Here is a 12,480-nt window from a genome sequence, read left to right as displayed (position 1 = left end):
ACGAAGGGAGATAGCAATGGGAACGCAAATGAGTCGAAGGGTCCAGAAATTTTCCTCCTCATGCGTGCGTCTGGCCGAGAGGGAAGAACAAAAATCTGAACATTAGAAAATTGCAAAAATGATAAGAGAGGGCACAACATTTTTCCCTAATTACATAAAAGACACGGGCCCTTTGATAATTTGCCCATAATTTTAAATTAAATAAAATTAACTTTTTGCTCAAAAAAATTCAAACTCTGAATCTTCATATAAGCTATCCATATAAATTTTACTAAATCAACACTCTCCATTTTTTATAAAATTAATTTAAATAAAATATAAATTAGGAGAAAATTTTTTATTTAATTTAAAATTTAAAGTCATTACAGTTTAAGTAATGATTAGAATAGACCAAGCAATTACAACTTCTCCTATGTAAATTTTTCATGCACTAAAATTGTAATTTACATGGAAAAATTTGTAATTGCTTAGCTTGTTCCATTCTAGTCATATATAATGCTAGTTTGTTGGATAAATTAGCCACTGTTCAAAAAAAAATCTCATACCCAAAAAATATAGATAAAATTTTTAAAAATTTCAAAATATGGCCAATTCATATTGATATAGAAGGAGTTTAAAGGTATATTGTTAACAAATATAATAAAAATGTTATAATGCAAAATATAATAAATGTTGGATTGTTTATTTAGTTTATTCTTATAATATATGTTACATCTGCAAATGCCCCTAGTTTGTTTTTATTTATGTTGCTACTAAGTCATCTTTTTCAAATATGTTTGTATATAAGTGAGAGAACATTTCCAGATCTATGAATGAGGCATTAGATAGTGGTGAACCTTCGGTCTTTTTCTTTTTTATTTTTATATGATATTGTTCTGCTTTCAATATTTTTTTTTTCGAGTTTGCATTTAGAAAAAGAAGAATGACAGAAAAATTCTCTTGAAATATATAAATGACAATGAGCTTCCACAAAATATCATAATTCTTTTTAAAACCTAAGAGACCTTTCTAGCATTAATAATTTTTGGTGAAATAATTAAAATACCTCTAATTTAAAATGAAATGAAAAGACAATTATAACTCCCAAAAAAAGTAAGATTACTTTAGTTTAAGTAATAATTATTTTTTTAGTAATGATTAGGATGAAACAAGCAATTATAACTTTTTCTGTGCAAATTTTATATTAACTAAAATTCAAATGTTGTAAATATCTGTGACTACTTTAATTTAAGTAATAACTACTTTTTTCTGGCAATGATTAAAATGAAATAAGCTATTACAACTTTCCTTGTGCAAATTTTTTATTCACTGAAGTCCAAGAGACATAAATATTAGTGGCTATTTTGGTTTAATTAATAACTATCTTTTAGCAATGACTAAAACAAAACAAGCAATTACAATTTCTCCAATATGAATAGTGAGCAAATGTATAGAGGAAGTTGTAATTATTTATTTTGTTCTAATCATCATTAGAACAAAAGTAGTTATTGCTTAAATCAAAGTAGTCACTAATATTTATTTTTTAAGGCCAGGGTTGTTGCATTTTTTATTTTAAATAATTAAAGGTACTTTAATCATTTACTAAAAATTATTAATGTCAAAAAGATTATGAGAGATCTAAGAAATATTATGGTATTTTGCAAGACTTCATTGTCTTTTGCATATTTGCATATTCTAAAGAAATTTTTCTATTATTTGATCTTTACAAAACTATTTCCACTTTTTTGGTTGGGGGTTCTTCAGAGAATTGCTTTTTTGGTGAGTTTGTTAATTCAGATTAACAATTTGATGGGAGCGATGAGTTATAGTGATTTTATTTTTGATAATTTTTTATTCTAGAGATTTAAAATTGGCTTCTATTCAACGCATCATTGAAGAGGGAACAAAAAGCTGGCTAACAGGGAAGCTAATTTTAAATTAATATAATGTAATTGTTTTTATAAAAAGATCAATTAAATAAAATAAAAATAGCTTACAAAGCATAAGTCTAAGTAACCATAAAATGAAAAGGGGAGAGAGAAAATGATCTATCATGGAAAACATTAAAGCAAGAAAGAGTTGGTCTTAATGGATGAAGAGCATTTCCCAAAAAAAATAAAAAAAACTCATAATAGGTTCAGAGTTGATGTGCAAGATAACAATACAACAAACACTATCATTTCTTTTAAACTTGATCATCCTGATATTTCAATTCTAAATAAGGAGTACTGTCGGATGACGGTTCCAAACACAATTAAGTGGATTGAAGCTATGTAAAGAACTACTTCTATCACTAATATCATACCAATGACATATATAAAAAAAATAGTGACATTATATTGACTGTGAAATTTCAATAAAATTTGACTAAGGTGATGCATAATCTCATTATGAAAAGAAAGGTTTCTCTTTTGCCAAATCAAATTGAGGAGTATAATAATACCTCTTAATTGAAGATCAAGCTCATCTTCATGTAAGTAAGAAACCATAGAAACAATTTAGTTAGACAATCCAACAACCTCAATATCTGAGAAGTGGATAGAGAAAGCACCAAACTATATGACAATACTGATTTAGAATTAGGACATCTAAAGACACATTAAAATTATAAAAATGTAATTTTTTGTCATTAAATATATAACCCCAAGGATGATTAAAGGGGTTTGAGCTTTCCCCCTAAGAACGTAACAAGAAAAAGGGGTTTGAGCTTTAAAGCTTGAACCTCCGGATTGAGAGAAATGATGGCTTTCATTACTGCATTTGCTTTATACTTTTAATTTTAAAAATAAAAATAAAAGGAAAATATAAAGAAGATTGAGAGAGGGAATATGCCACAACAAAAGATGAACACGTCATGCAAAAAGACAACATGTACGGTAGTGATAGTTTCCAATTAAATGGAAAAGTAGTAATTATATACTTAATTATTTATTCGGTGGAGAAAAGTATTTGAATAGGAACAAACACCATTTCCTATTTTCTTTTTCTTTTTCTTTTGTCTTTATGGAAGCACCATTTTCTATACAAGCTTTTACATGTCTTTACGCTTGCTCTACTTATTTTAAATATCCTCTTCATCTTAAATTATAAAATATTTTAAATAAAAATAAACATACTAATAAAATTTATTAAATATATTTTATAACTTATTTTTAAAAATAAAAATATAAATTTTTAAAAATATTCTTAATTTAATATTTCATTTATAAAATTAAATTTGTTTTGCTCAGAATTCAACAGGTATTCTTAATTTAATATTTCATTTATGGAATTAAATTTGTTTTGCTCAGAGTTCAACGGATCCTTTATTTCTTTCTTGCCCATTGTTTGTGTCTTAAGGGAAAACCATCAATAGTGGCCATCGGCCTTAGGTTCAATTCCTGAGATTTGATTTTTTTTTCCTTCTAAGAAGACCCGTTCCCAGTATTTGGAAACATGAGTGTAGAAAATATTGATTGATATGCTTAATGCTCAGATTAATATATCTGGATATTTTGTTATATTATTTGGGTTAGTTTATTTGTTTTAGGTGTGTTTCTTATTCTGGGCTTTTATATATAGTGTGCCCCCTCTTGTATCTCGTTTACGTTTCCTGTTCCAAAACCCAATGGGTTCAATAAGAGTATTATTCAGCAAAGTGATTTTTTATATGGTACGAGAGCCTTAGCTCGTGACCTGACCCACTTTGAATCTATTTGATCCTTTTTTTTTTATCTAAATCTTTCATCTTTTTCGGCTAACCCTAATTCTCCTTTCAAGTCTGCTCATCACCTTCATGCTTGTGTACGAAACAAAGTCCACACACAAACCTTCATTGCTGTCTTTCTGCAATCTTTCTATGAAAGACGACGTTGTCCGAACAAGAAGGCATCAAAGACGCCTCCAATCACAACGTCGCCACTCCTTTAGATCTGAATCATCCCTTGTATCTTCATCCTTCAGAGACGCAGATGACTACACTGTTATCCGAACCTCTAATCAGAACCACAAACTATGCAAAATAGAGTCGAGCCATGAAGATGGCTCTCTAAGCAAGAAACAAGATCGGTATTGTTGATGGTTCCTACAGACGAGATGCCCAAGATCCCACTCTCCCACTCTCTATGCACAGTGGGATTGTTGCAATGTTGTCATACTCTCATGGTTGGTTAACTTTGTATCTAAGGAAATTTCAGCTAGCATCACCATTTTAGAAAACGTGAATCTCATTTGGGAAGATCTCCAAGAACGCTTCAGTGTCATCGATGGCTCCAAGATTTACAGCCTACATCATTTAATCAACTCTCGCACACAAGAATCGATGTCAGTATCAAGCTATTTTACGGGATTGAAGGAGTTATGAGAGAAGTATTCTACAGTTGTGCCTTTACCTAATTGTAAGTGCAATTCCTCTCTTGAATATGCAAAGACTGTTCAACAACAAAGGTTATTCCAGTTTCTTATGGGACTCAACTCATCATACTAACACGTTTGAAGTTAGGTTTTGTTGATGCACCCAACAGTCAATTACGCCTATTCACTAGTCTGCCAAGAAGAGATGCAGCGCAACTTAACCCTTCCTCCACATAGCCTGAGTAATGAAGGCTTTGCCATGGCAATTAGAAGACGTGGTAGGTTCAATAGAGGATAAGAACGGGCAGGTTCATCTAAAGAATGTATATATTGTCACCAAGAAGGCCACAAATGAGGCAATTGCTATCATTTAGTAGGATTCCTACTAGGCTTTGGCAAAGGAAGAGGCACTCAGGATCGACAAGTCAACACGCAAATACCCCTTCTACTAATTTAGTCCCATCTAATCACAAGAACGTCAACTCCTTTCTTAACAAGACTATATATAATAATATTCTCAAGATACTGCACCAGGATACCAAATCCATCCCTGTTGGTGCTGTGACTGCAAATGACTCGAAAGAGTCATCAGGTTCAGTTTACAATATTTTACCTATTATAAATTCAATTGCACATATTTCAAATATGCATAAAGCACAATGGTTGTTGGATTTAGGGGCCATTGCACATGTTGTTAGTTCATGAAATGTTTTAGATAAGTACACTAAATATATTAGCCCCTTATTAAAATACGTATCCCAAATTGAGAAAAACTACCTATCACACACAGAGGATCCATCACATTGTTTGATAATATAGTCCTAGACAATGTTCTATATGCAACTGGAATATCTTATGATCTAGTTTCCATTTCATATCTCACTTCAAAACTCAATTGTGTTGTTGCTTTCTTTCCTGATGTATGTGTCTTATAAGATCTTTATAATGAAAGCACCAGGATGATTGGTAAAATAGATTCTGGACCTTACATTGTTGAAGAGATTGACATTCCTATTTGTAATTCTTCTGTTCCTAGCAATGAATTTTGGCACCTTAGATGAGGCCATGCCTTGTTTCATGTTCTTAGACATCTTAGTGCTTTGAGATATGAATTGTCTTCTACTAATAGTGATAAATGTGATATTTGCTTACAAGCAAAGCATCCATGACTGCCCTTTCCTGATATTAATAATAACACTGTTCATTATTTTGATCCCATTCATATGGATGTCTGGGGTCCATATAAGGAACCCACACACTAAGGGTATAGATATTTCTTAACTATTATAGATGATAAATCACTTGCAACTTGGGTGTATTTGTTAACTAATAAATTTGAAGTAGTTTATCATATTAATATTTTCTTTGCCTATGTACAGACTTAATTTTCTGCTCCCATAAAAAAGGTGAGAACAAATAACGAAACTGAATTTGTTAATAATGATGTGTCTACTTATTTTTTGAATAATGGAGTGATTCATGAAACCTCTTGCGCTTATACACCTCAACAAAATGGGGTAGTTGAAAGAAAACATCAACATATTCTAGAAGTTGCTAGGAGCTTTATGTTTGAAGCTAACCTTCTAATTAAGTTGTGGGGGAAAGTATTAGAGCTTCCATTTACCTAATCAACAGAACACCCTCTAGGGTCATCAATTACAAAATCCCATATGAAACAGTATATCAAAAACAACTTGACTTGAGTCATTTAAGGATTTTTGGATGCTTAGCTTATGCCAAATTTTTAAATGGACTAGATAAATTTCATCCTAGGTCTAAACCTTGCATCTTTTTAGGATATCCTAATAATCAAAAGGGGCACCTTCTTTATAACATTGTTGAAGATAGACTATTAATTAGTAGGGAAGTTGCTTTTCTTGAAAATAAATTCCCTTACAAAGATAAGGCCTTAATAAATTCAAGCTAGGGGGAGACTCTCTAAATAAAATTGTTAATCCTTTTTTATTTGACTCTTCATTGGATAATTATCAAGTTGTTTTCTAAATAGAAGGGTAATAATTTAGTTTTAATTTTGGCCTATGTAGATGATTTACTTATTACTAGAAATTCTAATTTTTTTTATTCAACAAACAAAATATTATCTTCACAGTAACTTCAAAATGAAAGATCTAGGCCCTTTGAAATATTTCCTAGGTTTGGAAATAGCTAAATAAAAAAAGGGGTTGTCTTAAACCAAAGAAAGTAAGCTTTATATCTAATTAATAGTACTGTGTTGAGTGCTGCCAGGCCAAGAAATGTTCTTATGGGTCAAGGTCTAAAGTTGTATTGTGAACCTAAAAAGGGGGAGGAAGATCCTCGTTTACCTGATGCAATTAGATATAGACGGTTAATTGGTAAAATGTTGTATCTAACTATGACTTGTCCAGATTTGAGTTTTATTGTGCAAGTGTTAAGTCAATAGATGAGTGATCCTAGAAATTTGCATACGAAAGCAGCCATGAATGCAGTTAAATACCTAAAGAAAGATCCTGGCTGAGGCATTTTCTTTGCCTCTAGTAGAGGAATGGTTCTTGAAGGATATTTAGATTTTGAATGGGGAGAATGTGCAGACACTCGAAGGTTTGTAGCAGGGTATGTCATCAAAATGGGAGGAATGCCCATTGTGTGGAAATCAAAGAAGCAGACAATACTTTTATGTTCTTTAGCGAAAGCAGAATATAGAGCCTTAGGAAGTATTGTAGCAGAAATTACCTGGCTGGTTGGTTTGTTGAAAGACTTGAAGGTTGAGAATCCTCTTCCCATTCCAATACATTATGATAGCAAGGGAGCAATTCAAACTGCTTCAAATCTAGTATTTCATGAATAGACAAAACATATTGAAATTGATTGTCATTTTGTTTGTAGGAAGATTTAGGAAGGGTTGATTAAATTGCATGTGTCTTCTTCAAATCAACAGGCAAATATCTTTACTAAAGCTTTAGGTAGATCAGGTCACAAGAGAATGTTAACCAAGTTAGGAACCATAAATATTTTTGGTTCTAACTTGAGGAGAAGTGTAGAAATATTGATTAATAGGTTTAATGCTCTAGATTAATATCTCTAGATATTTTGTTTTATTATTTGGGTTAGTTTATTTGTTTTAGGTGTGTTTCTTATTCTGGGCTTTTTATATAGTGTGCCCCATCTTGTATCTCGTGTACATTTTCTGTTCCAAAACCCAATGGGTTCAATGAGAGTATTATTCAACAAAGTGATTTTCTATAATGAGTGTGAAACAAGTGCCAATTTCGCAACCTCAAGCTGTAAATAGGAAATTGATTGAAGAAACATATTTCTCAATAGGCTACGAGAATTGGCGAAACAAGAGAGCCAAAATAGACATGAGACGATGACGATTATGGGACTTATACTGTGAGCACAGCTGCAGCGTTAGTGGTTCAGGCTGCAAGCCTCTTTCGGAAAGTCGACTAGGCAGAAGTTGAGATGAAGCCTTTGCGAGGAAAAGAAGATTGAACAGTGGCAATGATAAAAATTTTTTTGGCTTGCATAGTATTAATGTGTGGTGCCTATCTGATATGTGTAGAACTTTACAATTAAATCAATGATCAACATTTGTATCTGAAGGTGATATTCTACCATTTTTAAAAATGTTGGAGTGCCATTGCACCATTAAATACTTTTAGGATACTAATTATGCCATGCTATATACTTCCAAAGTAGATTTATACTTTAATCCTAAAGTAATTAATGATCCATCATTTTATACGAAGTCACTTATAAAAAAAGACCATCAATTCCTTCTAAAAGGTAACTTATATATAAGATTGAAGGGAGACAATACTCAGCATTATTACCGCGATATAACACGACTACCTAACTTCTAGTCCATTCATTATTTCTAATTATAGAGTAAAGTTTTAAAGATCTATGTGGTCTTAAACATAGGGTAAAGATGTAGTAGTTATTTTTTCCCCTATAATGCCCTCCTTAATTGCATCAAGTTGTAATTCTTATATTTAAGACCACAAAGGTCTTTGAAAAAAGAATTGCTCAAGTTATAATTCCTAGATATACTTTATTGTGATCATTACTTTTTAGTTAAGGACAAAATTGAAAATTCAAATATTTATTACAAGTTTAAAGATGTTAATTGGAAATTAGTTAACTTTTTACCGTAATAGACCAAGAGGGAGTATATACCATTAGTTACACAGACTATAAAATTTAAAAGCTTTCTTGGAATGCAGAGACCCACTCACAAAGAAGGTTTACCTTAACCTAAACCAGATTGAAAAGTCACATTGAAGGACCGCTGGAGCAAATTAATTGTGAAAAAAGGGTCAAAGGATTTTGAATTATTCACTTAAAGTCCCAGCTAAGATCTGATATGAAAATAAAATTGAAAGAGAAAAGAAGAAAATAAATTTTTTGAACTTTAATTGGTAAAATATTATTTTGACAAGAATGCATATAAAAAATGACAAGTAAAAACAACAGTTTAACAAGCACGAGTATGGGAAACACCAAGTGTAATATTCTAACAAGCCTTAAATCAAGAAATTGTTCCATTTCTAAAACATAATTATATTTATATTGGAATTAGGAAATCCTTGATAATTTTCATTTAAACAAAAGCCTTAATGTGTTTGCAAAAATTTCAGTAGTACCTCTTAGGAATTCTACAATACTATTTTAAAATAGAATATCACAGTAATTAGGAGTACTACTCCATCCAGCCAACGGACAGAGTATATAACAAAAATAAGAATCCTAACTATAGTTTATATGAAGCACCTAATTATATTTTTAAAATATAGTACATAAATTACATAATTACATCAAAAGGAGATATTTACAAAATAAATCTCCACCCAACTCAGCAAAAAGTTCCTTAGTGGTCAGTAGACGTACAATACTAGTCATACTATCTGAGATCAAACCAAATATTTTTCAATGAATAACGTTCCAATGTAAATTTAAAGAAAGTAAAAGGAGATAATTATATAAAAAAATATGAATTCCACAATAATAATCATTATCATAATAAAAACACATGTATCTTAGTTCAAACAATCATATATAAAAATGTAAAACCAAATATATAAATGATCGAGAGAAATCAAGTTCATTTCCAAATTATAACCTTTGCTTTAAACATTGAACTATATAAATTATCTCAAAAAAAAAAAAAATCCATGCACAGTCAAGTAGATAGCTTGTTAGAAAAACCAATTTTAAGACAGTAAATTTCAAAATTTCATATTTTATGGGACTCCATTAGAATGACTAATAAGCGTGAACATAAAGTTTATGAGGGTAAATAACCAATAAGCATAGACACACAGTCCATGAGAGTAAATAACTAATAAATGTGGCTAGAAACTATGAAACAAGCACAACAAGAGTCACGAAATAAGCGCAACAAAAGTCATGAAACAAGCATGGGCATAGGGCCCATAAAATAAGTGCGAGTATGATACTCACTATACCAAGCTAGCTAGGATTTAACAATGGCGTGCCAAGGGCTAACGGTATTCCCATTAACAACCAGCATTCTAATTCAATCTCACATTTTAAATCAAGCATGCATTTGTCAATGAAATCAATATATTATTTCTTTTTAACATTTCTCATCATGCTCAACATAAATGAATTCATTTGTATATATATCTCATGCATGGATCATGATAATTAATTGTTCTTTAAACATAAATCAACATTTCCAATACAGTTGATACTTTTGAATATTCAATTGAAAGATAAATCCAACTCTTTCTATAACAGATAATATAATATAATATAATATAATGAAAACATTTTCATGTATGATAGTTAATAATAAGATTAAGATCATGAACCATAAAAATAAATTAAAATACTCTATCATTTGTTCTTGCGGAACAAAAAAAGTCTTTACAAATAGAAGAGATGACACATGAAAATGCTAAATCAATATTTTTTATAACTTACATGAAATGTTCTGAAAGTAAAAGGTTCTCCCCCCCCCACACACACACAATATTTTGGAATCCAAAATTTACACGAAAGCTTCTCTGTCGAGATAGCTAATTTCCCAAATCACTCAAAAGAGCTTTGTAGCATTCAAACCTATTATCACATAATTTATCAACAACCACCCACCCTCAAGAATTCATAAAATTACAAGCTACTTTTACAATCATATTTCCTTTGCAACCTTGAAGTTAGTTTATAGATAAATAACACCCATGCTAACATACACATCATAGGAACGAATGAAATTTTAAAAAAATGCAAAATCAAGCAAAACTCTTCTAACGCACATTTTATCAAACACTTTACGAACATGAATCCTTTAGCTAATACTAAACTTCCTTTCCCAAATTTTTTAATATCAATAATTGAAATAATCTAGCTTTCCAATTTAAACCCTTCAACATATATAAATTTTTATACTCAAAGAATCAAATTTCCAACTTTACATTCCTCATGGTTAGTAGAAAAATGGAGGAAAAATTCACAACCTCAGCCTATAATCAAATGCACACAGCAATAAGGAAGTCAGAGATCAAAGCTTCTTACCTCATCAAACCACCAACAACACAAAAGAGGAAGAAGAAGAGCATAGTGAAGAACAGGGCAAGGGAGCTTTGACAGTAACGTCGCGCACAAACAGAAGAAGAGCTCATGATCTCACAAGAACTACATATTTGCAGGGGCAATAAGCAATGACTTTAGCAGTGATGGCGGTGGATGGACAAGCTGGATACTAGCAAGGTTGAGCAATCTGTGACATGAAACAGGGGAGGAAGCATTCACGAATTAGGTTCCTATAAGGATGGAAGGAGCTCCAGCACCACCCACATGGTCAATGATAGCTAGGATGAACATAGAAAAAATGGAGGGAGAAAAGGTCGATCTTCTTGGCTCTCAAACATTTAAAATTTCAGAAGGAGGAGAAAAGAATTGGCAATGGTGCCTGTGTGCTGAAGTGTCTAACCTCCTCTTCTTTATTTTTTTACGGAAGGGTAAAAATGGTAATTTGAGGCTGAAATAAAATAATAAAAAATTTTACTCTTGATTTGTGGAAGGCTTGAACTCAAGACCACTTAGGTAACTGGCTACATAGTCTCTACTAGACTAGCAATTCTTGCTAAATATGTTCCCAAAAAAATAAAAATACTCTTAAAATATATTATTACATATTTTAATTTTACTTAAAAATTTATGGGTTATTACAGCTACACTATATTCCTAACAGCCAAGCAGGTCACAGCAAAAGCATGTTTGGAGATTTAAGTAAATAGTGTAAATAAGATAAAATAAATTCTACAACTTGTACTATGGTCAAAACCCCGAACCACAGGACCCGGGTTATAAATGAATTATAAGTCAGTCAACCATAAATAGAGTATAAGTAGAGTGGTAGTTTGCCACCAAACAAAAGAGCACCAACAAAAAATCAAGGTATCTAGCTTTTTATCTTCTCCTAATTTTTTTATTTGTAGATTTCTTCCCTGTTTTTGAATCTTTTTCATACCTCTATTGTCTTTCATCTTTTTTATCAACTTCTCGTGTCAATTTTTCTTCTTTATTTAACCACCCAAACCAACTGAACTACCAGTTTTGCTTGTTTTGTCTAGTTTGTAGTCGGTTTAACTGATTGAAAACTAGTTTTTTCTTCCCCTTGGCTTAGCTTAGTTTCGAACCAGACATGTGACTAGTTCTTGATTCAATTAATTGAATCAGTTGGTTTGATCCAGTTTTCATATCATTGCTAATGAGTGAGCTAAAACTATTAGATATGGCAACACACTTAAGAGAGGGGTGAATTGGGTGTTTTTGAAAATTTTAGTTCTTTTAAAACATTTTCAGCAAAATTGTGTAAGGAACAGTTTGAGAAAATTCAAGTTCTAAATTCTGATTGTAAGAATGCTAAAGTAATTTTCACTAGCTCAATATGTGTAAAATTAATTTCTAATTGGAAAAATAAGAGTATGTAGATATATTGAATTTAATTTTGCACACTCAAATAGAGTATAAATTAAGGTTATGAAAAATATAAAGATTTAAGGGAAGAAACAATGCAAACTATGATATATCCTAATTTAGCACCACCACTTGAGATTTCTCTATTATAACACAAACTTAAGTGGGTCCTTGCCACCACAGTAGAACCAAAAGTTTAGTTCAGGCACTTGTAAACCTTTATAACAACTTACTTCATTA

At 31.2% G+C, this 12,480-nt stretch overlaps 1 long non-coding RNA gene across 1 annotated transcript; it reads left to right on the top strand.

Moving 5' to 3' along the window:
- The first annotated feature begins 3,695 nt into the window (after positions 1-3,695).
- On the top strand, positions 3,696-5,309 carry LOC129290591 (uncharacterized). Its single transcript, XR_008588450.1, has 2 exons — positions 3,696-4,355; positions 4,460-5,309. It is a non-coding gene; the product is annotated as an uncharacterized LOC129290591 (long non-coding RNA).
- Positions 5,310-12,480: the final 7,171 nt, after the last annotated feature.

Source organism: Prosopis cineraria, unplaced genomic scaffold, assembly GCF_029017545.1.
Source record: "Prosopis cineraria cultivar Desert tree isolate PC_DT_omini unplaced genomic scaffold, ASM2901754v1 PC13, whole genome shotgun sequence".
Lineage (NCBI taxonomy): Eukaryota > Viridiplantae > Streptophyta > Magnoliopsida > Fabales > Fabaceae > Prosopis > Prosopis cineraria.
This window is presented reverse-complemented; position numbering and strand designations above follow the sequence as displayed.